This window comes from Mesoplodon bidens, assembly GCF_964165515.1.
Source record: "Mesoplodon bidens genome assembly, contig: HAP1_SCAFFOLD_148, whole genome shotgun sequence".
Taxonomy (NCBI): domain Eukaryota; kingdom Metazoa; phylum Chordata; class Mammalia; order Artiodactyla; family Ziphiidae; genus Mesoplodon; species Mesoplodon bidens.
In genome coordinates this window covers 335260-361153 of record NW_027671355.1, presented here as the reverse complement: position 1 = coordinate 361153, position 25894 = coordinate 335260, and the positions used below count along the sequence as shown (strand labels likewise).

At 36.2% G+C, this 25894-nt stretch overlaps 1 pseudogene across 1 annotated transcript; it reads right to left on the bottom strand.

The window, feature by feature from the left end:
- Positions 1 to 3615: 3615 nt before the first annotated feature.
- LOC308611530 (coiled-coil domain-containing protein 150-like) lies at positions 3616 to 25046 on the bottom strand (annotated as a pseudogene). The gene is made up of 12 exons: positions 24889 to 25046; positions 23333 to 23552; positions 23102 to 23211; positions 22756 to 22824; positions 20859 to 20927; positions 15451 to 15567; positions 14286 to 14405; positions 11447 to 11490; positions 9853 to 9945; positions 5025 to 5149; positions 4606 to 4781; positions 3616 to 4052 (listed from the first exon to the last, which is right to left on the bottom strand). The product of its transcript is annotated as a coiled-coil domain-containing protein 150-like (transcript).
- Positions 25047 to 25894: the final 848 nt, after the last annotated feature.

The following is a 25894-nucleotide window of genomic DNA, read 5'->3' as shown; positions in this document are numbered from 1 at the left end:
ATAAATAAATAAATAAATAACGTGTTGGTGAGAATGTGGAGCAACTGGACCCCTTGTACACTGCTGGTGGGAAGAAAAAGTGGTTCAGCACTGTGGAAAACAGTCTGGTGGTTCTTCAGAAAGTTAAACATAAAATTACCATATGACCCTGCAATTCCACTCATAGCTATATATCTCAAAGATATGAAAACAGGTACTTACAAATACACATACAAGTGTTTATAGCAGCACTAATCACAACAGCCAAAAGGCAGAAACAATGCAAACATCCATCAACAGATAAACAGATAAAGAAATTGTGGTATGTGTGTGTGTACATATATATACGTGTGTGTGTGTGCATGTATACACACACACATACATATATTGTGTTGGCCAAGAAATTCGTTTGCGTTTCCTGTAAAATCTTACAAAAAACCCAAACGAACTTTTTAGCCAACTCAACACACACACACACACACACACACACACAAACACACACAAAATGAATATTACTCAACCATAAAAAGGAATGAAGTACTGATACATACGGATACAAAAACATGGATGACCTTCAAAAACATTATGCTACGTGAAAGAAGCCACATACAAAAGATCCCATATTGTATCGTTATATTCATATGAAATATCCATAATAGATAAATCCATAGAGACAGAATGCAGAGTAGTGGTTGTCAGGGGCTGGGGGAAGGAGGGAATAAGGAGTGATTGCTTAATGGGTATGGAGTTTCCTTTCGGGGTATTGAAATGTTTTGGAACTAGACAGAGGTGGTGGTTGCACAATATTGTGAATATTGTACTAAATGCCACTGAATTGTTCGCTTTTAAATGGCTGATTTTATAGTATGTGAATTTCACCTCAGTTAAAAAAAAGAACCGCAATGAGATACTTCACACCTACTAGGATGGGTGTAATTTTTTTTAAGTTTTTTTAAACAAGTTTAGGTGAGGACGTAGATAGTGGAATGCTCATACATTGCTAGTGGGATTGTAAAATGGTGCAACTACCTTACTTGTGAAACAGTTTGGCAGTTTCTCAAAATGATAAACAGAGTTATCACATGACCCAGTAGTTTTGCTCCTGGAGAACTGAAAACATATGCTCACAAAAAGAACTGCAGACAAATGTTCATAGCATTATTCTTAATAGCCAAAAAATGGAAACGGCTTAAATGTCTATCAACTGATGAATGGATAAATGAAGTGTGTTATATTCATGCAATATTATTCAGCCATAAAAGAAACGAAGTACTTATATACACTACAAAATGGACAAACTTTGAAATCATCATGCTAGGTAGCCAGACCCAAAAGGCCACATACTATTTGATTCTATTTACATGACATGTCCAGAACAGACAAATCCACTGAGGTAGAAAGTAGAATAGTAGTTGCCAGAGGTGGGCAGGGGTAAATAGGGAGTGACTCCAAATGGGTACTGGGTTTCTTTTTAGGATGATAAAAAAGGTTCTAGAGTAAGATAGTGGTGGTATTTGTGCAAACTTGTGAATATACTAAGAAATCACTAACTTGTATATTTTAAGAAGGTGAATTTATGGTATATTAATTATATCTCAATAATAAAAGGTACTAAAACAATCAGATGATCCACCTAAGAATAAATGAACCTTGGACTACATCTTGCATGATATACAAAAATTAACTTGAAGTGGATCATACACCTCATATTGAACAAAAAAGTTCTAGAGAACAAAGGAGAAAATCTATGTAATCTTAGATTAGGCAAAAATTTCTTAGCTACAACACAAAAAGTATCATCCATAAAAGTTGAAGAACTGACAAACTGGACTTAATCAAAATATAAAACTTCTGCTCTTTAAAAGAGCATGAAAAGGCATAATACAGAAGAAAAGTAGGTAAAGCACATAGAAAATTTGTTTATATACAAATAGTAATAACTATTACATGAGGATTAATAGGACACTATTTTTAAAGCTCTGAAATATAAATTATAAGAAAACAAACAACTGAATTAAAAATGGCTAAAAGATTTGAAGAGACACTTTAAGTTGTTGATGGCAAATAAGCAGATGAAAAGGTACTCAATGTTACTAGTCACTGGAGAAAAGCAAAGTACACCACAATGACATACCCCTACACACCAATCAGAATGGCTGAAACTGAAAGAACTGACAATGCCAAGTGTTGGTGAGAGTGTAGAGAAACTGGAACTCATATATTCCTGGTAGGAATGCAAGATGGCACACATCCTTTGGAAGACAGTTGAACATATATTTACTGTAGGATCTAGAAGTCCAATTCCTGATATGTATCCAAGAGAAATAAAAATACATGTTCACATATGAATATTTATACAGGTTTTTTCATACCTGCCAAAATCTGGAAGCAATCCAAATGTTCTTCAATTGGCAAATGGGTAAAGAAACTGTGATATAACAGAACATAAACTACTGATACATACAGTAACATGCATGAATCTCAAATCTCAAATGCTTTATGCTAAATAAAAGAAGCCAGACTTATAATGCTACATATTGTATGATACAATTTATACGATATTCTGGAAAAGGTATAACTACAGGGATAGAAAAACAGAGCAGTGGTTGCCAGGGGATGGGGATGGAGGAAGAGGCTGACTACTAAAAGGCACAAGGGAACTTTCCGGGGTGATAGAAATGTTCTATATTTTGATTGTTGTGGTGGTGGTTACATGATTGTGTTTATCAAAGCTCACAGAACTGTACAGTAAAAAAAGGGTGAATTTCACTCTAAATTATAACTCAATAAGCCTGACTTTAAGAAAACATAGCTTTACAATGAGTACACATGTAAAAAATATCAAGTTAGACCAAAAAACGGAACTCTAGAAGCACTGTCATTTGGCTTAATAGAACCTCTCTAACGAGCAAGTATCTTTCAGCCCCATGAACATACACTTAGTCTACATTAAAACAAATGAAATCAGACAAGCAAAATAATAATACCATGTTTTAATCACAAATAGCATTTGCCTTAGCCATGAAATATTCACTAGCATTTTAAAGCAAAAAGTATTAATGAATTTAATAGTATCCACCAAATTCCCAAATTTAAAAAAAAAACATATTTGAGGCCACATTGACACCAGCAAAGTCCTTGCCACAGGAAGTCAGCTTTATTTGAAAGATTTTTTGGGTGGACTGTTTTCAAATCACTAGATATGAGTGACTAAACCACAGAAGGTACCTGCCAGCTTAGTGAACTGTCTTTGAGCTCCAGCTCAGAATTTAGCTTTTCTTCTCTCCCCAGTTCTTAAACTAAAAGTTCACATATATGGTACTAAGAATGCTATTTAGCTGAGCCAAGAAACAGTCAAGGCTTGATGACTATATCTGACACCTGTTGCTGGGTTTATTGAATGCGGATGGGCTGACAGTCCTTGATGCTCCAGATATATTCTCTAGATGATAGTGATACATAATCTTTACCCTGTTCAAATTTTGAAATGCAAACAGCAATGTCTGAAAGATTTTTTTTGGTTTGAATAAGGATTGTATTTGTTTCTCTGGCCATTCTACCTTCATAGAACCCAGAAAGGGGTATCTCACAAATAAAGTGGCAAGTGCTAACAAGTTAGGAAGCTTAGTTAAAACAAACAAACAAACAAACAAACAAACAAACACCAGCATCGTCAGCAATCATCCCTTTGCAGCCCACAGGCCCATTAGCTCACTCTCAGGGGACTCCGTGGCTAAACTACTCGGTGAACACTAGGGTGTGAGGCAGTGATGACTCACTGGCAAACATGAGATGCTCAACAAGCAAACATTCCCCAGACGCAGCCTTATGCTGAAGTGACTGGAGTGCTCCAAGTGCATCCAGCTTCGCGGCTTCTCTATTTCCCCCATGTTTTGGTATTCAACAAAATAACCCATCTCCTCATTCAGATAAGCTGATACAGGAGGCAGCAATACAGAAGGAATTAAATATAATGACATAACAACAAATAAAATGTGGAATACCTTGCTTTTAGCTAATTCCTTTTCCAAGTTGCATTTTTCTTCTGCTATTTCTTTCTCAGTTTTATTAACCTGCCCAAGAGAAGGGAAAAAAAAGAAATGGGTCATTTTCAAAACAGCAGACAGGCTCTACTATAGCAGATACACCCTGCATGTCAATTAATACCTACACTGCAGAGATAGCACATCCTCTCAGAAAAGGGGCCCCTCGGGGAGTCTCTGAGGCAGAGCAGACTTCACAAATAGCCCTGAAATTAGAAAGACACGTCTGCATGTCAGACTCTGCCGGTTCTTTCCTAACTAGGAAGACAGGGCTGTTTCCCCTTACATTGTTTCCACTACACTCTCCCACTTCTACTGGGAAAATCGAGTTTTAAATCTGACTCCTTAACTAACATGAGGATGTGTGAATGGTTAACATTCACTCACGCTATATAAGGGCATCTATTTGGCACAGTGCACTCACATGCTAAAAGACACAGATTAGCCACCCAAAGGTTTCTTTCATGGGCAACTCAGACAAACTGCCTCTGGGTTGTATTTCTTGTCTTTTGCACTTACAAGAAAATTTTAAAACAAGATCAGCACCACAACCAGGAGGTAACATAAATCTGCCTCTACCTACCTCTCCCTGAAGTCCTTCTTTCTCCTCTAGCAGAGAGGTCTTCTCTTGCATTGATGCTTCCAGTTCGCTGCAATCTTGCAATAGTTGATTCTAGCAGCTCTTTTTGCACAGCTGCCCTCTTCTCAGCATCCTGTGCTTTCTGGATACACTGGTTATGCTCAAGGACTAAATGGTCCCTGCAGGAAGAGAACAAGGAGATATGAAAGCTGAACGAGAGTTCTTCCTTAACAGAAAGACTAAATGTTCTTACAGAACATATCTCCTGCCTGAGAGCAGTTACCAAAATGCTCTAATAAAACTAGTTCCTTTAGGGCAGAGTCTTTATTTTTGTGACTGGCCCAGCAAATGCAGAATTAAACATTTTCATTAAAGATAAGAAATACAAATGCAAAAACAAAAGTTGCCCACAGTTTACTTACAGATGCATTTGGAGTTGTGTTTTCTCATTCTGAACAGTCTGAAGCTCACTTGTGATACTGGCATGGGCTGCATCCAGCAGTAAGTTTTGTTCTTGAAATGTCTGTGTCATCATTTTCTGTTCTTCCTGAGTGTTAGAAGCAATATTAAAAGTTGAGATGCCAGAAGTCATTTGACAGGGTATCACTCTAAACAACTGATCAAAGATACTGATACTGGGGCTTCCCTGGTGGCGCAGTGGTTGAGCGTCTGTTTGCCGATGCAGAGGACACAGGTTCGCGCCCCGGTCCGGGAAGATCCCACATGCTGCGTAATGGTTGGGCTCCTGAGCTATGGCCGCTGAGCCTGCGTGTCCGGCGCCTGTGCTCCGCAACAGGAGAGGCCACAGCAGTGAGAGGCCCGCATACCGCAAAAAAAAAAAAAAAGATACTGATACTTACGAAAGTCAAATTTAATTTATATAAATAAACCCCTTTTTAAAAGAATTTATCTTAATCCAGCTTGCTCTTTGTACCTACCCTGGCCTGACCACAATTCTATCATTTTATAGCTCTTCTAGCCAATAATCAAGAGGCATTATTTATCCAGCTTGCTGCAAAATTTATAAAACTCCCAACATGAACAAATTTTTAGATACCATGTATAAAATAGACAACTGATAGGAACATACTGTATAGCACAGGGAACTCTACCTAATGCACTGTGGTAACCTAAATGGGAGGGAAGTCCAAGAGGGAGGGGATATCTGTATGTGTACGGCTGATTCATTTTGTTGTGCAGTGGAGGCTAACACAACATTGTAAAGCAACCATACTCCAAAAAAGATGAAAAAAAAACTATATTAAGTATATTTTGGTACTTCAAAATTTCAACACGATACTATATTTTAAAAAGTAAAACAATATCAACGTATATAAAGTAAAATGATCGCTCCACCTCTATCTCCCCCACATCTCTTCCAAATAATTCCATTCTCCAGGGACAATCATATTTCATAGTTTAAATTCTTTTGACAGTATCTGAAATTGCACTCAGACACTGCTACAGCAGACGTCTATAACTGTTCTGCACAATTTCCTCTTGCTTACTATTTTCAATTATCAAAACAGCATTTTTTGGGCTTCCCTGGTGGCGCAGTGGTTGAGAGTCCGCCTGCCGATGCAGGGGACACGGGTTCGTGCTCCCGTCCGGGAAGATCCCACATGCCACGGAGCGGCTGGGCCCGTGAGCCATGGCCGCTGAGCCTGTGCGTCTGGAGCCTGTGCTCCACAACGGGAGAGGCCACAACAGTGAGAGGCCCGCGTACCACCAAAAAAAAAAAAACAGCATTTTTATGCACACTTCCTCTACCTACAATTTACAAAGCTTTTGTAAATATAGTACATATTAATAATTATATTTGTAAACATATTTTAAAACACTTCTTTTTGAACAATATTTGATTGCAAGGTAAACCTTCACACCTTCATACTTGGTAAAATGGGATCTCACTTGTGTCATATTCCAAGGTTTTAAAATGTTTGTGAAAGTGTTACATACATAAGTCACATTCTTCAGTCTACTAAATTGTAAGTTCCATGAAAGTAGGGACTTGTCTTGTTCACTGCCATAATTCTATCTAGATCTAGCAACATACTTGCATGAGGTAAACACTAAATGCTTGCTGAATAAAAAATATTTATTGAGTACCTGTTATGTGCAAAACACGCTTAGCCCTATAGGTAATAACAAAGGTATGTAAGACAATGCCCTAGGAATGTAGTACAGGAAATGAGCCATGCACATAAACTACTACTATAGAATGCAGAACAAGAGAAGCAACATAACATAAATGATTAAAAACACTGAGTCTGGAGTCGAGTCTAGATTGAAATCTGGCTCCACCCTATACTAGCTGGGTGATTTTGGGCAAGTTGATTAACTTCTCTAAATCTTATTTTTATTATCTGTAAAACGAGGGTGATAAATATCCCTTTATGTAACTGCTAGGATTAAAGGAGGTAATATATGTAAAATCCTTAACACAATGCTTGGTATATAGTAAGTACGCTCAAAAAAGATAAAAAAGAGAGAGCCTTATTATTACAGCCTATTTAGTGTCCTAGAAGTAGAAATTAAAAGACAAAACTGATTTTTTCTGATCGGAGTGATCAAGCTTCTGGGTGAAAGTGAGTCTTAAAGAATGAACACAATCTCAAACAGTTGAAAATGAAGTAAAGACCATTCTCAGCAGAGGGAATGGCATAAGCAAAATGGGAAAGCACAGGTCTTTGGGGAAAAGATAAATACTTTAGGGTCAGTCATAAGTATTCTCCATAATTCTATCAGTACTGGGACAGGTAATTACTTTTCCTAAAGTAAAGATATTTGAGAAGAAACCATTAAGAAAGCTCTGAGTGTAAGGCCAAATGACCCCTCTGATGAAAACAGAAAGCAACTAATTAAAAAATAAAATAATTCAGAAAACTCCTTGAAATTAATTGCTAAAATATTTTATGTATCCAGTTGGCTATTTGTATTTCCTGATCTCTTAGCCAAGGAGGCTTCCTGATGATTCTACCAGAAATTGACTAGTGTTAAAAATGAATACCTGCAGAATGGCTTGGTGGTCAGCAATGATTCTGGTATTTTCCATTCTAACAGTCTGAAGCATTCTGTTCAGCTCTGAACACTTTCTAGTCAGTTGGTCATTCAAAACCTAAGACAACATATACAGCAAAGCACAGATCTCTCCAATAAATAAGTCTTTTTACTTATGTATCATCATTTTTAACAATGGCATAGTATTTCACCATACATGTGAACTTAATTTATTTAACCTAATCTCAATTGATATTTCATTAGATTATAAAATACTTTCAAATATTTGGAGTCATCATCCTAAACAACTGTAAATTAAAAGGGGAAATTTGGTGATACAGTGGAACAACTGAAGCATTTGGCAGTTTACCAATCTTACATTCTTCATAATTTTGAATGCTGGTCAATTACAGCAATACATCTACAGAATGGAATTTACAACGTAGATGCATGGCCCATGTTATAGAAATCCATTCTCAAAACTGGATGATGAGCTTTCAGAACTGTGTAGCTGATAACAAAATATCTAACCTCCTTCATCACCAATGACAGTATTCAAAAAAGCAAAATACAGATCACTGTGCCATTTCACAAGATTAACCTTCCAAAATAAAACAAAAATCTTTTCTGTAACATACATGTAGTTAGTTTATAATTCTCTTGTCCTTTTGGTATTTTGAAATTTGTATTCCTGTGGAAAATATTTATCTTAATTCTCAGTTATTTTTGCAAAGTATATTTGGTAAGGATCTCATGTTTTAATGTATAAACTCTTTAAGGATGGGGCAAATAACTCTGAAGCGTTAATAGAAAAATCCCTCAAAAAATAGTAACAAGAAAGGAGAGATAAAGATTACCTGGACAGCATCAGAAGTGGGACAGCATCATAAGACAGGAATACATTCATGGGCATTTTAAAGTTATAACCAGATGCACAAACTACTTATCAAGGAATACTTGGGGGTAAGAGGAGAACTCTTGCTCCTTGAAAAGAAATAGCTAATTTTCTTTACAGCTAGATTGCTGGGCTCAAATTCCAACTGCGTCACTTACTAGCTATATATATATATATATATATATTTTAAAATTTATTTTTGGCTGCGTTGGGTCATCATTGTTGCACGCTGGTTTTCTCTAGTTGCGGTGAGCAGGGGCTACTCTTCATTGCAGTGTGTGGGCCTCTCATTGCGGTGGCTTCTCTTGTTGCAGAGCATGGGCTCTAGGCTCGAGGGCTTCAGTAGTTGTGGCTCGCAGGCTCTAGAGAGTAGGCTCAGTAGTTGTGGCGCACAGGCTTAGCTGCTCTGCAGCATGTGGGATCCTCCCAGACCAGGGCTTGAACCCTGTTCCTTGCATTGGCAGGCGGATTCTTAACCACTGTGCCACCAGGGAAGCCCTAGCTATATTATTAAACTTCTCTGTATATCAACTTTCTTATCTTTAAAATGGGAATAATAATAGTTCTAAAGAAGTCCTATTGAGAGGATTACAATTTGTTAGTAACATGAAGTGCTTAGAATTGTGCCATGACTGTAGTATGGATTCAGTAAATGTTAACTATCATTTATAGTAAGAGTAGTAGTAGTTACTGTTATCATTATTTTATGAAAGATCACATTTTGTATTTTCTTTATCATAAAGACAGCATAACAACACTATGATCCTAACATTGAAATAATCAAATTGTACTAACAAAAAGTTCTTTTAAACGATCGATACTATTTCTTTGGGCCCTATGAGAAATAACTCGGTTGCTTGCATATGTGGTGACTCCTTTCCATATACATGCATATAGAGAAAACATCAGCTGAATTTGGGAACCACCATCCCACGTAAAATGATTACACATAACTCCAAAATCAGCAAGTATTTATTCGGTTCCTACTGTGCTTTGCCATAGAAGATACAAAGAAAGTATAAGATAGCCCTTGGCATTGAACTGCTTAGAGTTTCATAGGGGGAAATAAAAGGTATACATTTAGTGAGTAAATTAGAAAGCAAACAAGGCAAAGTTTAAACTAGTGCATGGTTTAGCAGTATATCTCAAATACCTATGTATCACAGGAATTTAGAGGGTGAAATGGGAAATGTGGTTAATTTGATGATGTTTCACAAATGAAGTAAATCTTATGGAAATAAAAATTTTGGATGATGGCAATGGTATGAATTCATGTAACCAGGATTAATCTTGGTTCTTGGTTCTTTAACTGAACAAAATTAACATCTAAACACTAGAGAAATGGGAAGATTTACCTGTGCTTTTTCTGATGCTTCCTGAAGGGATATTATTTCAGACCTCAAATATGCATTTTCTTCATGTTCCTTGTTGAAAGACAACTGTATATCCTACAGGAATAAAAAAGAATTTCTCTTTTTCTACATGTAAGAGCTATTACATGTATCTCTATCAAAATACCTGTTCTGTATTGTGGCTAGTACCAATTCAAGTTCTAATATACATAGATAAGTGTCTTATAAAGGATTTTTTAAAATCTTGATATACCCAACCCCCAAACTTCTCTTAATTTATACATTATTTATCAAAACTATTTATTAAAAATATTCTCATACTGGGACTCCAATTAGAAAGAATTTGCCTAAAAACAAACCTTGATATTTACCTGGTATCCTTATGTCAAAAAAATTCTACTAAGATGAAATATTTTTAGTTTATGTTACATACACGTTTCTTCCTATTAGTAGTATGAGCTTATTATTTCAAAGAAACACATGCAAGGATCTTTGAAAATTATAAGTAGGGGAAGAGATTTTCATCAAGGAATACCTGAGGGTGGAGCAGAAGAAAGCACCTTTGCTCTGTGAAAAAAAAATGTTCTCTTTGAGATGAGGGAAAGGTGATAGGGATGTGAGTTTTGGGCTGGGTTTTACCTAATAGGTACTTAGTCAAATGGGGAAGAACAAAGTCTAAGTCCTCTTCCTTCAGAGAGAGAACCACTTTTCTAGCTTTCCAGAAGAAGCATCTCAAGAAAAGTTAACATCATATAACATCTACACCATGAGATTGATTTAGAAATGTCTTGATATAAAAGTAGTAACATTTATCCTATTTTTTATTTTTTATTGTGGTAAAATACACATAACAAAATTTATCATTTTAACCATTTTTAAGTCTTTTTAATGAAATGTCTTTTTTATTGAAGTATAGTTGACTTACAATATTGTGTTAGTTTCAGGTGTACAGCACAGTGATTCAGTTATATATAATAATAATACTATTAATATTATATACAAATATACATTATACTATTATATAATTACATATAACAATATGTATTCTTTTTCAGATTCTTTTCCCCTGTAGGGGAAAGGGGAGGGGAAGGATAAATTAGGAGGTTGGGATTAACATATACACACTACTCTATATAAAATAGATAACCAGCAAGGGCCTACTGTATAGCACTACACTCATTTTAACTATTTCTAAGAGTACATTTCACTTAAAACTATTTAAGTATTAAGTGTTAAATTCAGTGGTAGTAAGTACATACATTCATGTTGTTGATAAACCATCACCAAAAATAGTTAATATTTCTTACATTTCATAAAAAAAGCTTCACAGCAATTCATTTGCAATAGGTATAAAATGCAAATAAGTCTCAGTAGTTTTGCCAACTCACCTTTTTTCAAACTATACTAACCTGCATGAAATGATTTATTTCCTAATACCCAGTTGACAACAGTTCTGGATATACACTCATTTACACTGAAACTTTTTTTCATAAAGATTTTAGGAGAATCAGAAGGACTGTAAACCAACATGAGTAAGGAAATACTATTTAGTGAAGAGATGAAAGAAAACCTCTGTACTCAAAACCTCAAAACCTACCTTATTTTCTTCAACCAACTTGGAAATGAGGTCATCTCTAGAAACTAAAAACAAAGAAAGTCCACATAACTATGATGATAATAATTTACAAGTACATTGAAATCACATGGTATTTTCCCTGAGAAACTTTGATTAAAAAAATTGTTTTCGTCTGTAGTTTGCAGAAATAAGGAGAACGCAAGCATTTCTACCATATTTTTATAGACTGGAAACTAAATTAATTCCTGAACTAATATAAACTAATTCCTGAAATTATCAAGAAACTAGTCCACAGTCACGTACAATGGTAAATGAGGTCACGTTTTACTCAATGCACAGATGATGATGAGTCTGAGGGATTTCAAGACAGAGAGGCACACAATCAAAAAGATCAAAAAGCCTTTTGTTAGATTACTCTGACAAAGGCTCAATAAAGACAGGGAGATCAGTTCAGTAGCTGTTGGAGTAACCCAAGTGTAAAACAATGAGAGCTGGCTCTGAGGTAATGATGCAGAAGGAAAAGACTTGTGAAAAGCAAGCAGGGAGAACTGTCAGGACTTGGTGACTGACCAGTGGTGTAAAGGCAATAGATGAGTCAAGGAAAATATCTAGTGTACAGACCTGGACAGTGGGGGTGGTTGGTGGATTCTAACAGGGAATTCAGGGTAAGGAGCAGGTTTGGGGGATATAATGAGTAAAAATGACTGCAACACTTAAGCTTTCATCATGTGTTTTGAGGTATCTGCAAAGCATCTAAATATAGATGATTAGTTGGCAGTAAGATACCATCTGGAGCTCAGGGGGATGATTTGGTGTAGGAAAAAAAAAGATTTGAAACCACTCAGAGTATGTATATACAGTGAAAATAAAACCAAAGGCAGAAATAGAACAGTTTGGCACTGTATACTAGTAGACAAGAGATATAAACTTTTCTGAGGTTAATGTTTGGCTTCATAGAAAATTCATAAAGATCTATTAGTTTTGTTTCACTTAAAAATTCTAAAGCCAGAAAATTATAAAACATATAAAAACTCATTTTATTTAGGATATACTCAGAAAAACTGTACTTCTTGAAAATGAGTCCAAGACTCATTTTAAGTCAATTCTAATTTAACATATGTGAAGGATCAAAAAGATAAACTACATGATCTATTTTGAAAATTCCACTAGCCAAGGAAAGACTAAAAGGGGAATGTTTATCCTACTTTGGAGAACAATTTAATCACTTTAATTAATGTGTGTGTAATACACACACATATACACACACATATATACATATAATGTTTATTGCTAATAAATAAACAATTATTAATAAATAAGTACATTTTAAAATTCATTGAAGCAAATATCTAAAGGCATTCCTTTTATTAATATAGTTAGAATAACTATTTGTACCTTAAAGTAATAAAATTGCATGCATGTAAAGCATCTATTCTTCACTATGAAGCATATAGCTGGTATTCAGACAGGCTTCCTTTTTTATGTTAATTTGAATTACTGTTATTCTAATCTCAATGTTTTTAATGGTCTTCCATATATTCTTACAAAATTCAAAAAGCATTAATCCATTAAGAAAGTAACATTTTAAAAAATCACTTAATCAGAAGGACAACTAATATAATAGAAAGATCTGTGTTTAGTCCCAGCTATTCTATTTACTGTGGGTCGTTCACTATAGATCTTTTCATCCTTTTGTAGAATGGGGTACATTTTCTTATCTTTCTCACTAGTTTGCTGTTAGGCTCAAATGGGATAATGTGGTAGTACAATAAAATGTAACATGTATTTTTGTAGGCATGCAGTCACAGGAAGACAGAAAATTATTTAGGGACATTATCAGAGAGAACTTCACAGAATAAGTCATTACTCAACAACTATATGGAAAAAGAATACTTTCTGCTAAAAGCAGTAAGTAAAAGCATTGAATGGGTTACCCTTTATGGTTTCTTTTTTCTAATTTTCATTTCCCTTTTGGTATTCCCTGTCCTCATTACAGCCACAGAGCAGGCGGGCCACAGTGGCAAGAACATGGGGTTTGGAGTTAGAAGATCCAGGTTGAGGCCTCACTTCACCATTTATTCATTTTGTAACTTTAGGAATTACAGATAGTTTTGTGTGTTACATGAGATAACGTATGTGAAAGCCCTGTGTAAACCATGAAGTGTTATTCATGCGTAAAGCACTGCACTGGAACTCTGTGTGATCTCTATAGTGAGATCTACCTGAACACTGCTGTTACAATTATATATTAACAAACAGTCGTCTGATAAGGGCTGTTGGGTTGGAAGAAGCATGTCTCTGAGCAGCCTGGGATCAAGTCTAGACACTTCCATTTCCTAGCTCTGTCACCTTTTAGGACTATTTTTTAAAACAGACGTTTTTTCCTCCTCAAACGAGTAGTTAATCTAACCTCTCTCTATGGTACCTTACAACTATCCTTTACTACAAATACCAGTTGACCAAAATAGGTCGATAACCTGAAGAATGGAGAGTCTGACATGATAAATCGTTAGAATCAGTAGGATAGCAACGATTAATGACCTCATTTCCGTATTAGCATTCTATTATCCAATATTCAATCTAGATTTATAGAACCCAAATGTTCCCAAGTCCACAGTTAAATAAACATGAAAAAAATCTACATAAGTTTACAATTAAGAGGGTCAAATTCTATTTTATTACCAACATTCTCTGTCTTTCTCAGTGCCACAGATAAAAAGGAAATCAGCAACTTTTTACATTCAGGTCTGTGGGAAATACCAGTAACACTGGCCACTTCGAGAATTTGGAATCTTAAGAGTTTTCACATGAAATCTCAAAAATCTAACAAAAGTGTAATTTCTAGCATCTGTTTTCATACCTAGATCAGACTTGAGCTGTGAGGTAGTGGTCTCCAACTCTCCTTTCTGTTGTCGCTCCTGTGCCAGTAGTTCTTGGGTGGTCTGAAATCAGCAACACAGTTTTGCTGCAAAATTTGCACCTGAAATCGTATAAGAAAAACTCCTTTTCTGTAAGGTAAAGATTTCTACTAAGCTAACTTATAGCACAGGTGTAAGGCAGATTTTTCTGATCTTAATGTTCCTGGAGGAAGAAGCGGTGTTTATGTGTTACAGTTAAAAGATCTCAACAGAGTGCAGTGTCTTACAGCAGTGCTGTCCAGGAGAACTTTCTGTGCACTCTTCAACAGCACTCAAAATGTGGCCAGAGTGAGCGAGGAACTGAATCTTTAATTTTGTTTAATTTTAACAAATAAAATTAATTTTCATTTAAATAGCCACATGTGGCTAGTGCCTACTATATTGGCAGTATAAAGTATAGCAATAAAGGATCAGTTGCAAATTCTTTAAGTAGAATCCTCTTTATTCTACTTAAGGACATTGTAGAAGGACAGCACTCATTAAAATAATAAAAATTATGTACTCTAATAATAGGTATTATGATTTGAAACTACTAATTGCCTCAGTACTTAGAATTTAAAATATTCTAAATTACATATAGATATTTCAAATAACAACTTTGATGAAAGCAAAAATATTATGCTAAAATAATGAGACTTGAAAACAGCAATGTAAACACATTCCTGATTATCTTATTCCTTGCTTCAAATGTCAGCTCAGTTTAATCTTTCTTTTCTATGCACATCATACACAATACATATAGCATGAGACTAGGTCAGTGCCTTCCAAAATCAACTCTTGTAACAGAGATTATATGGTGTAGAGGGAAGGATTCCTTCCCAGGAACTAAGAGTTCACTTCTGTAAAGCCTGAGACAAAATAACCTCTCTGTCCTTAGCTCCCTCATTCATAAATTGAGAGCGCTGGACTAAATGGCATCAGAGTCCTTTCTTATTTTGCACTAAAATTTTTAAAATTGTAGTAAGAATGTTAATAGAGGAATACTAAAGAAAGAAATTTAATAAATCTAGAGGAAATAAGCAAAACTATAGGTTTGTAGGTAAAACATTGGCTTTTCCCTTTTGGTTTCACTTTCCCAACATAAACAAGGGGAGAAAATCTCTCTACCTGTTTCCGTTCCACCTCCACTGTTGATCCCATTTCTTGAATTTTGAATAGCATGGCTGATCCAGATTTCTCAAGAGATTCCCTTAGGTGCTTCTCTTGAGACAGTTGTCTCCTTAGCTATAGAGCAACACTGCAGTTAGGCAAGACCAAGGGAACTTCATAGCAGTTTCACAAAGATCAAAGTCACCATAAAAAGTTTACCAGACACGCCATCTCACCCCCATTCTTTGTTCATTTATGACTACTCAGAAACATGCTTTTGTTTCTCCCTAACGGATAACCTTCTAGGAAATGCAGAGTCAAATTTGTTACCCTCATCTTCCTACTGTGTAAGTCTGTTTTCCAAACTGTGGGTCAAGACGCATTAGTAAGTTGCAAGAAGCACTTGAAAAAGGGGGGAGAAAAGAATACAAAGAAAATATCAGAGCACATAGCAAGTAATAAGGAAGGGTAAGTACTGCTTCATGAAATGTTTGTGTATATGCATGTATGTATGGTGTTGCAGTGTAAAATATGTCTTACAATGTATTGCTGTCAAAAGAAGTTTGAAAAACACTAATATGTCTTAGTATATGTATTTTCTGTGTTTCTCTATTTTCTAACTTTATTTTTTAACTCTTTATTTTCCTGTATTTTGATTTCTTCACCTATATATATATATATCTATATATATATCTATATATATATATATATCTTTTTTATCCCATAGTATTATAAACATTCCTCTGAAAGCTGTTTCAATTATGTACTGGAATTTTTTTTTTCATGTATTGGAACTTAAAGATCAAAACAAATAATGAAGTAGTTGCTAAGCAGCAGACAAAAACAACACTCAAGAATTTGGGTACACTGACCTTATTTCTATCAGTAAATGACTATAAAATGAGTCAGATAAAGATACAAAGAAGGTTAAGAGTCTCTTTTATCATGAAGTAAAGAAATCCTTTCTAATTTAAATGGGAACTGAAAAATGCTGTTCCTTTTATGAAGTGACGTTAAATTGAAAGAATTTCTTTTTTAATTTATTTACTTATTTATTTATTTTTGGCTGCATTGGGTCTTCGTTGCTGCATGTGGGCTTTTTCTAGTTGCGGTGAGTGGGGGCTACTCTTCATTGTGGTGCGTGGGTTTCTTGTTGTGGTGGATTCTCTTGTTGTGGAGGCTTCTCTTGTTGTGGAGCATGGGCTCTAGGTGAGTGGATTTCAGTAGTTGTGGCACATGGGCTTAGTTGCTCCACAGCATGTCGGATCTTCTCAGACCAGGGCTCGAACCCATGACTCCTGCATTGGCAGGCGGATTCTTAACCACTGCGCCATGAGGGAAGTTCCAGAAATTCTATTTTTAAACCCCAGTAAACATGACGTAAGAGTACACTTTATAACTCTTCTCTACATTGTACATATGCACTTTATATGTGCTTTCTTGAAGGATGATATACTTAACAATTTAAGAAGTTTTTAAAAAGTGAAATGAGATGAAAAATATGTTCACACGAAATAGTTACAAGATAGCCCATTTTGGAAATGTTCTATGATTTTCTTAACCGTACACCTAATATTGAACATTTGGATATTTCCAGTGTTTTGCTATTCTAAATACTGTTCTGCTGAACATGCTTGTGAATAAATCTTTCACTGAATTTCTGACTATTTCCTTGGGATAAATCCTACAAAAGAAATCACTAGGTTAAAGGTATAAACATTTTTTAGACTTTTGATACATTTTGTAATTCTCCTTCCAATTTTACCTTATCAGTAGTATTTGAATAAATCTCATCGGCACTACAGATTATCACTTTCTTAAATCTTTGCTAATAAATGAAAAACAACACCTTAATATTTTTGCATTTCTTTGGTTCCTAGTGAGATTAAACAGTTTCTAATATGGTTATTAGTTCTTTATATATTTTCTGAACTGTTCTTATCCTTTGCCCTCTGTTTTTTTAAGTCAGTTTAAGTTCTTTAAAAGGGAAGATTATTAACTGTCTAGTTTTGTTATGTTGTATTAGTTTTGCTTTTTTATACATATATAAGATTTTAATTTTTATATGGTCAAACTTATCAAGCTTTTTATAATCCTGTTCCTTCTTTTCAAGCTTAGAAATTCCTTCCTTATCCAATAATCAGTTAAATATTAATATTAGAATCTTATTTAAGAATGAGCTATAGTTTTTGTTTTGGGCTATATTTTTCAGGTTTTATTTTAGTATCAGATTATAATCACTTTATAATTTAGAGTAGCATAATATACTTTTCTAAGCTCTACATCGAATTCTATAGTATAATTTGCTCAAGATATAATTTAAGTGCCTTCTAAAGGGAATCTTTATTTGATAACTATACTACTAAGATATTCATCCCTAAAGCATTATGAAGGGCTATCAGTTAATCTATTTCATGTTCATCAGAACCAGATTTCATATATATATATATATATATATATATATATATATATATATTCTTATCTCTTAGAAAGATATATACTGCATTTACTTTATCTTTGTATAGTCCTTTGTTATGGGCTGAACTGCATCCCTCTGAAGTCCATATGTTGAAGCCCTAAACCCCAGTATCTCAAAATATGACTGTGTTTGGAGATAGGGCCTTTAAAGAGTTGTTTCAGTTATGAGGCCGCTGGGGTGGGCCCTAATCCAACATGACTGTTGTCCTTATAAGAAGAGGAAATTTGTACTCAAAGAGACACCAGGGATGTGTACACAGAGAAAAGACCATGTGAGGATACAGAAAAAAAGGCAGCCATCTGCAAGCCAAGGAGAAAGGACTCAGGAAAAAACCAAACCTGCTGATGATATTTTGATCTTGAACTTTTCACCTCCAGAATGGTGAGACATAAATTTCTGTTGTTAAAGCCACCAGTCTGTGGTACTTTGTTATGGCAGCCCCAGCGGACTAATACATCCTTCCTGCCTCACATACCCTCAAAATGTCCCTATTTGACTAGCACAGTCCTTCTACAGGTCCTTGACAAGTTCCATGAAAATTCAACATTTTACTACAGCGCCAAGAATTAAGACTTCCCCAATAAAAAAATAGTGTTAAGTGGCAATCCAAAGGATAGTCTTTTCAACAAATGGTGCTGGAACAACTAGACATACACATATACAAACTCACCCAAAGAATCTAGATACAGACCTCACACCTTTCACAAAAAATAATTCAAAACCTAAATGTAAAATGCAAGCTATAAAACTTCTAAAAGATAACATAGAAAAATCTAGGTGACCTTGGGTTTGGCAATGATATTTTATTAATAGATATAATACCAAAAGTACAATCCAGGAAAAAAAATGGGTAAGTTATACTTCATTAAAATTAAAAGCATCTGGGGCTTCCCTGGTGGTGCAGTGGTTGAGAGTCCGCCAGCCGATGCGGGGAACACAGGTTCATGCCCCGGTCCGGGAAGATCCCACGTGCCACAGAGCGGCTGGGCCCGTGAGCCATGGCCACTGAGCCTGCACGTCCGGAGCCTGTGCTCCACAACGGGAGAGGCCACAACAGTGAGAGGCCTGCGTACCGCAAAAAAAAAAAAAAAAAAATTGAAAGTGTCTGCTCTGCAAAAGACACTGTTAAGAGAATGAAAAGATAAGCTAAAGATTGGGAGAAAATATTTGTAAAACACATACTGGATAAAGCATTGGTATCCAAAATATAAAAAGAACTCTAAAAACTCAACAATAAGAAAAAAAAACCCAGCTGCAAAGTGAGCAAATGATCTAAGATACCTCACCAAAGAAGATAGACAGATGGCAAATAAGCATATGAAAAGATGCTCAATATCACGTCCGTAGAAAACTGCAAATTAAAACAAGATACTGTACATACGCCTATAAATTTGGCAAAAATTCAAAACACTGACAACACAAAATGCTGGTGAGGATGTGGAACAACAGGAACACTCATTCACTGCTGGTGGGAACACAACATGGCATAGCCACTGCAACAGGTTGGCAATTTCTTGGAAAGCTAAACATAAGCTTATCATATGATAAGTATGAATCGTACTCCTAGGTGTTTATCCAAAGGAGTTGAAAACTTATGTTCATATTAAAAACTGCATATGAATGTTTACAGTAGCTTTATTCATAGTTGCCAAACTTGGAAGCAACTAAGATGTCCTTCAGTAGGTGAATGGATAAACTATGGTACATCCAGACAATAGATTATCGTTCACTGATAAAAAGAAATGAGCTATCAAACCATGAAAAGACATGGAGGATTAAATGCATATGCTAAGCGAAAGAAGCCAGTCCAAAAAGGCTACATGCTGTATGATTCCAACTAGAGAGACAGTGAAAAGATCAGTGGTTGCCAGGGGCTTGGGGAAAGACAGGGGTGGGGGAGAGAGGCGCGGGGTGATGTGTATGTAGAGCACAGGGCATTTTTAGGGCAGTGAAGCTATTCTGTATACTGTGATGACCAAAAAGTAAAACTTAATCTAAACTGTGAATTTAGTAATCATGTATCAAAACTGGTTCATCACAGACTAATACAGAATGTGAACAACAGAGGAAGCTCTGGGGGTGGGGAGAAAGGATATATGGGAACTCTGTTTCTGTACAGTTTTTCTAAAAACTTAAAACTGCTCTAAAAAGAATCTATTAAAATAGCCAAAATATTTTTTAAAGCATGAAACAATATACTCCAACTAACAATGAACAATCATGCTTTTATCAGTAACTATTGGCAAAAAAATACTCTACGTGAGAGAATGTCCCAAATAGCTACACTTACCACCCTAAACACACTGAAATTCATAATTTTTAAAATAGTGTATCTATTTCTGTTTTGTATAACAGAATCTTTTAAATACAACTTGATCCTTTTGGTTTGGACTAATGTCAACTATTATTCTGTCAGGGAATATTGAGGTTTTTAGGCCACTGTCAAGGTGTATTGAACTGGTAATTCTTCTGACTCTTCCGCTGCTTTCAGCTGCAAATTTTTAGTCCAACAACTTTTAGCAGCCACCTACTCCATAATTCCAATCTGTTATCTACTGAAATTTAGACTGAAATGAAAGTTTTACGGTAAAATTAGTTGAGCAGACTTATTAAAAGCTTTTTATTTTAAACACAACTTTAGTGTAAAAGGCCTTTTTATGTCCACTTAACTCTAGTATATGGGCAACTCCATTAGTTTCACGGTAACTGTTTCCCTCCTGGCTCAGAGAGCATTTATTTTTTATTTCTGGTTTTGTGGCAGTACTGAGGTGAAAGGAAGTCTTAATGTCACATACGGGCAGGTATAACATCATGTGGCATATTTTTAAAATCTTCCGAATAAACAGCCACATATTTTCTTCTTCAATGGTTTCTTTTCATTTTATCCACTACCTTGACTTCCCCCTCTGCAATTCCAATGCCTCCTTCACCTTCCTTTTTATCTTACCTCCTGAATTTTAAGGTTCATTTTACGTTTTGTGGTCTTCAGTTCCTCTTCAATAATGGCTGCATTCTTCTAAAAATAGGAGAAAAGGTTCTAAATGATCTGAAATGACAGGAAGAAACTGTCTATGGTATATCACAGTTCAAATCTAGACTTTTTTGGGGCAACCTATAAATGCTAATCTGAATACAGTTATAAACACTTCTTATTATTAGTCTAAGTAATTATTACAATGAGATATTTAAAGTTATTTTATTACTTTCATTCATGACTTCTATCATTTTCCCTTTCAGATAATTAAAAAAATGATTAGTCACATGTACCTCCTATGTAAAATTCAATAATCAGAGGAAAACCTGGTAATTGCTAGACATTTTTCTTACAGGGTATAGTCCTATTTTTTTAAGTACTCCATTTTTTCTAGCCTCAAATATTATCTGTGCTTAGGAGTTGAGGATGAAAAACACAGCTTTCACTATTCATCCTCTTTTATATTATTATTAATGGCACTATAATCTAAGATGTAAAAACTCAAAGCTGTCCTTGCCTTCTTCTCTACCTTCAGCCCCTATCCAATACCACATTCTAACAAATCTTTCCTCTCAAAATGCCACAACCGTAGTTCAGACCTAATAAGGTCTATGTCTCAAATAAGGCAATGGATTCCTAATGGGTTTTCCTATCTCCAATCTCTTCTCCTGTAATTGATACTCTACACTACTGCTAGATTAGTCTTCTCGTTTTCAATTATGTCACTTTCTTATCAAAAATTTAATCACTCCCCATAGGATCAAGCCCAACTGCTTAATTATTGATTTTGAGATCCTCTATGACGTTATCCCTTGCCAATTTCCAACTTATTTTACACAAACAAATCCTCACTCCTGTCCAGCTAGTTTATGCATTGCCTCCTAACTGCACCCAAGGGAAAGATCTAGGTTCAAATCTGAGTTACAGGAAGAAAACAGGCAAGTGTGATCTCAGAGAGATGACTTCTCTCTGAGCCCCAGTACACTCATCATTGAAATAGAGACAGTAGGGCTTCCCTGGTGGCGCAGTGGTTGAGAGTCCGCCTGCCGATGCAGGGGACACGGGTTCGTGCCCCGGTCCGGGAAGATCCCACATGCCGCGGAGTGGCTGGGCCCGTGAGCCATGGCCGCTGAGCCTGCGTGTCCGGAGCCTGTGCTCCGCAACGGGAGAGGCCACAACAGTGAGAGGCCCGTGTACCACAAAAAAAAAAAAAAAAAAAGAGAGAGAGACAACAATATCCTCCATCTTGAGGTTTTGCAGAGATTAAACAAAACATGTTTTAAACAAAATAACATCTGTTACACTGCCTGGCCTGTGAAGAGAAAACAAAATCATTAGTTTTTTTTCCCTAGTCTTATTTTTTGCTGCCTCTGTGTGAGGTCTTTTAAATGTCCTCACCTCACTGCTTTGCCTTCTAAAGGCTCATCTCAAGTCCCATGTCTTCCTTGAAGCCTAGCCTAATCTGTTCTAGACAGGACACACGTACCTTCTCAAACCCACCTGAATACAGAACACTTAGTTGGCAATATTTGCTTATTGTCCTACACTGTCCTTTAATATTTCTTATACCCTTCTTTTCTCTCTTTTCTCCTGCTGTGCCTTGTGCTCCCAGCTAGCATACAAGCTCTTGTAGAGCACAGACTCCCTCATATCTCTGGATCCACACAGTCACAGGTAGAGGGTAGGAATCTATAAATACTCAATTACCGACAGCACACAATGTTATAGGCTATCGATGTAGATAAATTTCAGATGTCAAGAATCCTCACACCAACATCACCTATTTTTAAAAGTCAGCTTTATGGGTCTGTTGCCTCCTCCAGCTAACACATTAACAGTGAGTTTGTATTCCAGAACTCTGGACTCAAACCTTTGTCTCTGAGGCAAGCTGCAGAGTCACAGTCAACCTTTGCACCTCATCTTGTGCCGTGTCTTCTTTCTCTTTTTTTTTTTTTTTTTTTTTTTTTTTTTTTTTTTTTTTTTTTTTTTTTTTTTTTTCTTTTTTTTTTTCTTTTTGCGGTATGCGGGCCTCTCACTGTTGTGGCCTCTCCCGTTGCGGAGCACAGGCTCCGGACGCGCAGGCCCAGAGGCCATGGCTCACGCGCCCAGCCGCTCCGCGGCATATGGGATCCTCCCAGACCGGGGCACGAACCCGTATCCCCTGCATCGGCAGGCGGACTCTCAACCACTGCGCCACCAGGGAGGCCCTCTTCTTTCTCTTTTACATCTCTTAGTTGCTGGCACAAATTCATCACTTCCAGTTGCAATAGCTTCAGATCCTTGGAATGCTCCTCCTGTGTGGTATTCAGTCTTTCCTTCAGAAAATCTATCAGACAGGACAGGAGGGTCATCAAGCAGTTTAAAGAAGGTCAGGAAAGGAAAAGAATCATGAACTCATCAAGCACCCACACAGGACCGAATTTCTGATGACTCTCTTCTCTCTATACCTGTTTTCTGTGGGTTCAAATCTTTTTCAGTTTGCAGATGAAGATGTTCATCTTCAAGGACTGGATGAGGCTTTCCACACGGCACATTCGATTTACCAGAAACTCACAGTTCTTCCATAAAATATCTGTTTTTCCTGAACAAATTATTTCATTCTGGATAGGGCTAATGATGTTCTGGCTCACAGGCTCTTCTAAATATTTTGGAGTTTCCAAGTGGCCTCTGGACAAAGATCCCAATATAACAATATTATCCCAACCATCAAATCAATGTAACACTTCTACTGAGTATAAAAACTATAGTCTTTAGTTAACCAGTATCTGATAGCCCCTGCAAATTTAAACATAGAGAGCACTATTAGGTAAAGAGGACGAGACCAATGTGGGATGGGTAAAGACCACTGATTTTTTTTTTTTTTTGCGGTATGCGGGCCTCTCACTGTTGTGGCCTCTCCCGTTGCTGAGCACAGGCTCCGGACATGCAGGCTCAGTGGCCATGGCTCACGGGCCCAGCCACTCCGCGGCATGTGGGATCTTCCCAGACCGGGGGACGAACCTGTGTCTCCTGCATCGGCAGGTGGACTATCAACCACTGCACCAGCAGGGAAGCCCAAGACCACTGATTTTTTAACGGTTATTTTAATCGGAATTTTTTGTAAACTTATTTTGTATGTAAAAGCAAGTGATATATAAAACAGGTTAAATGCTAATTCTATAATGGTAAACTAAGAATTAAAGTTAGCATGGAGGCAGTATTTCACATCCTTTTTAGAAAATTTTTAAACAAGGTGATAATAAATATTCCCATTTTGTTCTAACATACTCAACACTGGTACAAATTTAATCTTTGCTGAAGAGTTATTTATTCTATGTGTGCTATAATACCAACTATACCAATTTTAGGTCTTCATAAGAGACACTCAGGAAATACATACGTAATTTTAAAGACAATCACACCAGTAAATTCAACATTGGCCACTTAAGCACCCAGATTCCTCAAGGCCTTTTGACAATCTAACTTTTAATGGCAATAACTTCTTCAGGAGCACAAAGGAAAAACACAGTTCTTCTTTTGAGTACTTCATTCTAAACTATGAATTTTTTTAAGACTTATAACCTTTCTTTTAATTTACAACAAATTTGGAGAAAGAAAATACAGACCATATTAATGGCATGAATCAAGTTGTAGATGTTCACCTTAACTAATATCAAAGTCTATTTTTATTTTTAAAAAAGGCCCCAATTTTTTTCTAATTATGTAAAAAATTACATTTGTTTTTAATCAAGTATTGAGGGAGAATAGGATATCAAGGTTTGTGCACCTAATTAACACACTTTAAAAATCTGTTTAGAATAGTGGTAGTAGCTCCATTACAGGAGGACAACTCTTTATCTTGCAAATATTTCCTAATTAGTATTCTAATGTTATTTCTCAATTCTTTTCTAAGTACTTATTTCACCTGCCAAACCACCCACACTGTGACTCCTTATTAGTAACCAGTGAGGCAAAATTTCTTCAACCTACAAAGATATTGTAACACAATTTTTTTATTTGTTACCTTTTTTCACCAAAGTCCAACATTATTAGGTCATCTCTCAGAGAACTGGTCTGTTTGTCAACTATTCTCATCCTTTGCTGAAGTACCGTAAATGTTTCAGAAGCTGTAACATTGAAGCGGGCTGGAGAGAAGACTGCTCTGGACATTGTAGTTTCCATATGTACCTGAGATTAAAGTCACAATATTAGTGTAGTCGGTTCTATTATTGTTCAGAATAGCCACTGCCCCTTCCTGTGGAGGATTATACATCCCTGTCCTGTTGAGCTTGGAAATGGCCATGTGTCCTGCCTTGCTCAGTTAAATGTGGGTAGAAGCTTTAAGAGCCAACTTGTCATTCATCATCTCTTTTCCCTTCTCCATGCGATGAGCAACATCCCAGATAGGGCCTGCTCCATGTGCCAAGATCCCAGAGTAAAGATTACATGAGCAGAGCCATGGCCCATCCTTGACATACAGTGTGAGTGAGCAAGAAACTAATGTTGTTATAAGCCACAGATGGTTAGGTAGTTTGTTACTGCAGCACAGTCTAGTCTAACCTGTCTGCTACTATTAGACATACACTAGGACCTATGACTTGGCTGAAGAAGTTATTACCTCTTTTCATTGCCAGCCATTTTCATTTTAACATATTCCCATCCAACCGTTCTGAAAACAAAACAAAACAACACTCTACAGTACTTGGATCTCTGAGCAGTTGTCATAAAATAGGTTTACCAACTACCTTGAAGCAGTGACTTTTAAAAAGAACTTGCAAACATAACTTCATAGCAAAGACTCTTTTACACTTACTGACATCAAATTTCCAGACTCCTCCCGCAAGACCACATGAGAGTAAATGGGAGTAGTGAGACTACTCTTTCAGGTATTAGTGACAGAAGCAGAATCAGCTTATAAGAAGTCCCAACATTTAAACGAATCATGTGCTCAAAGTTCAATGACAAGATCATTGGTGGAAACTTTAAGGACATTTTCCTGCAACTCTATCCTGTACAGACAGTTCTATACT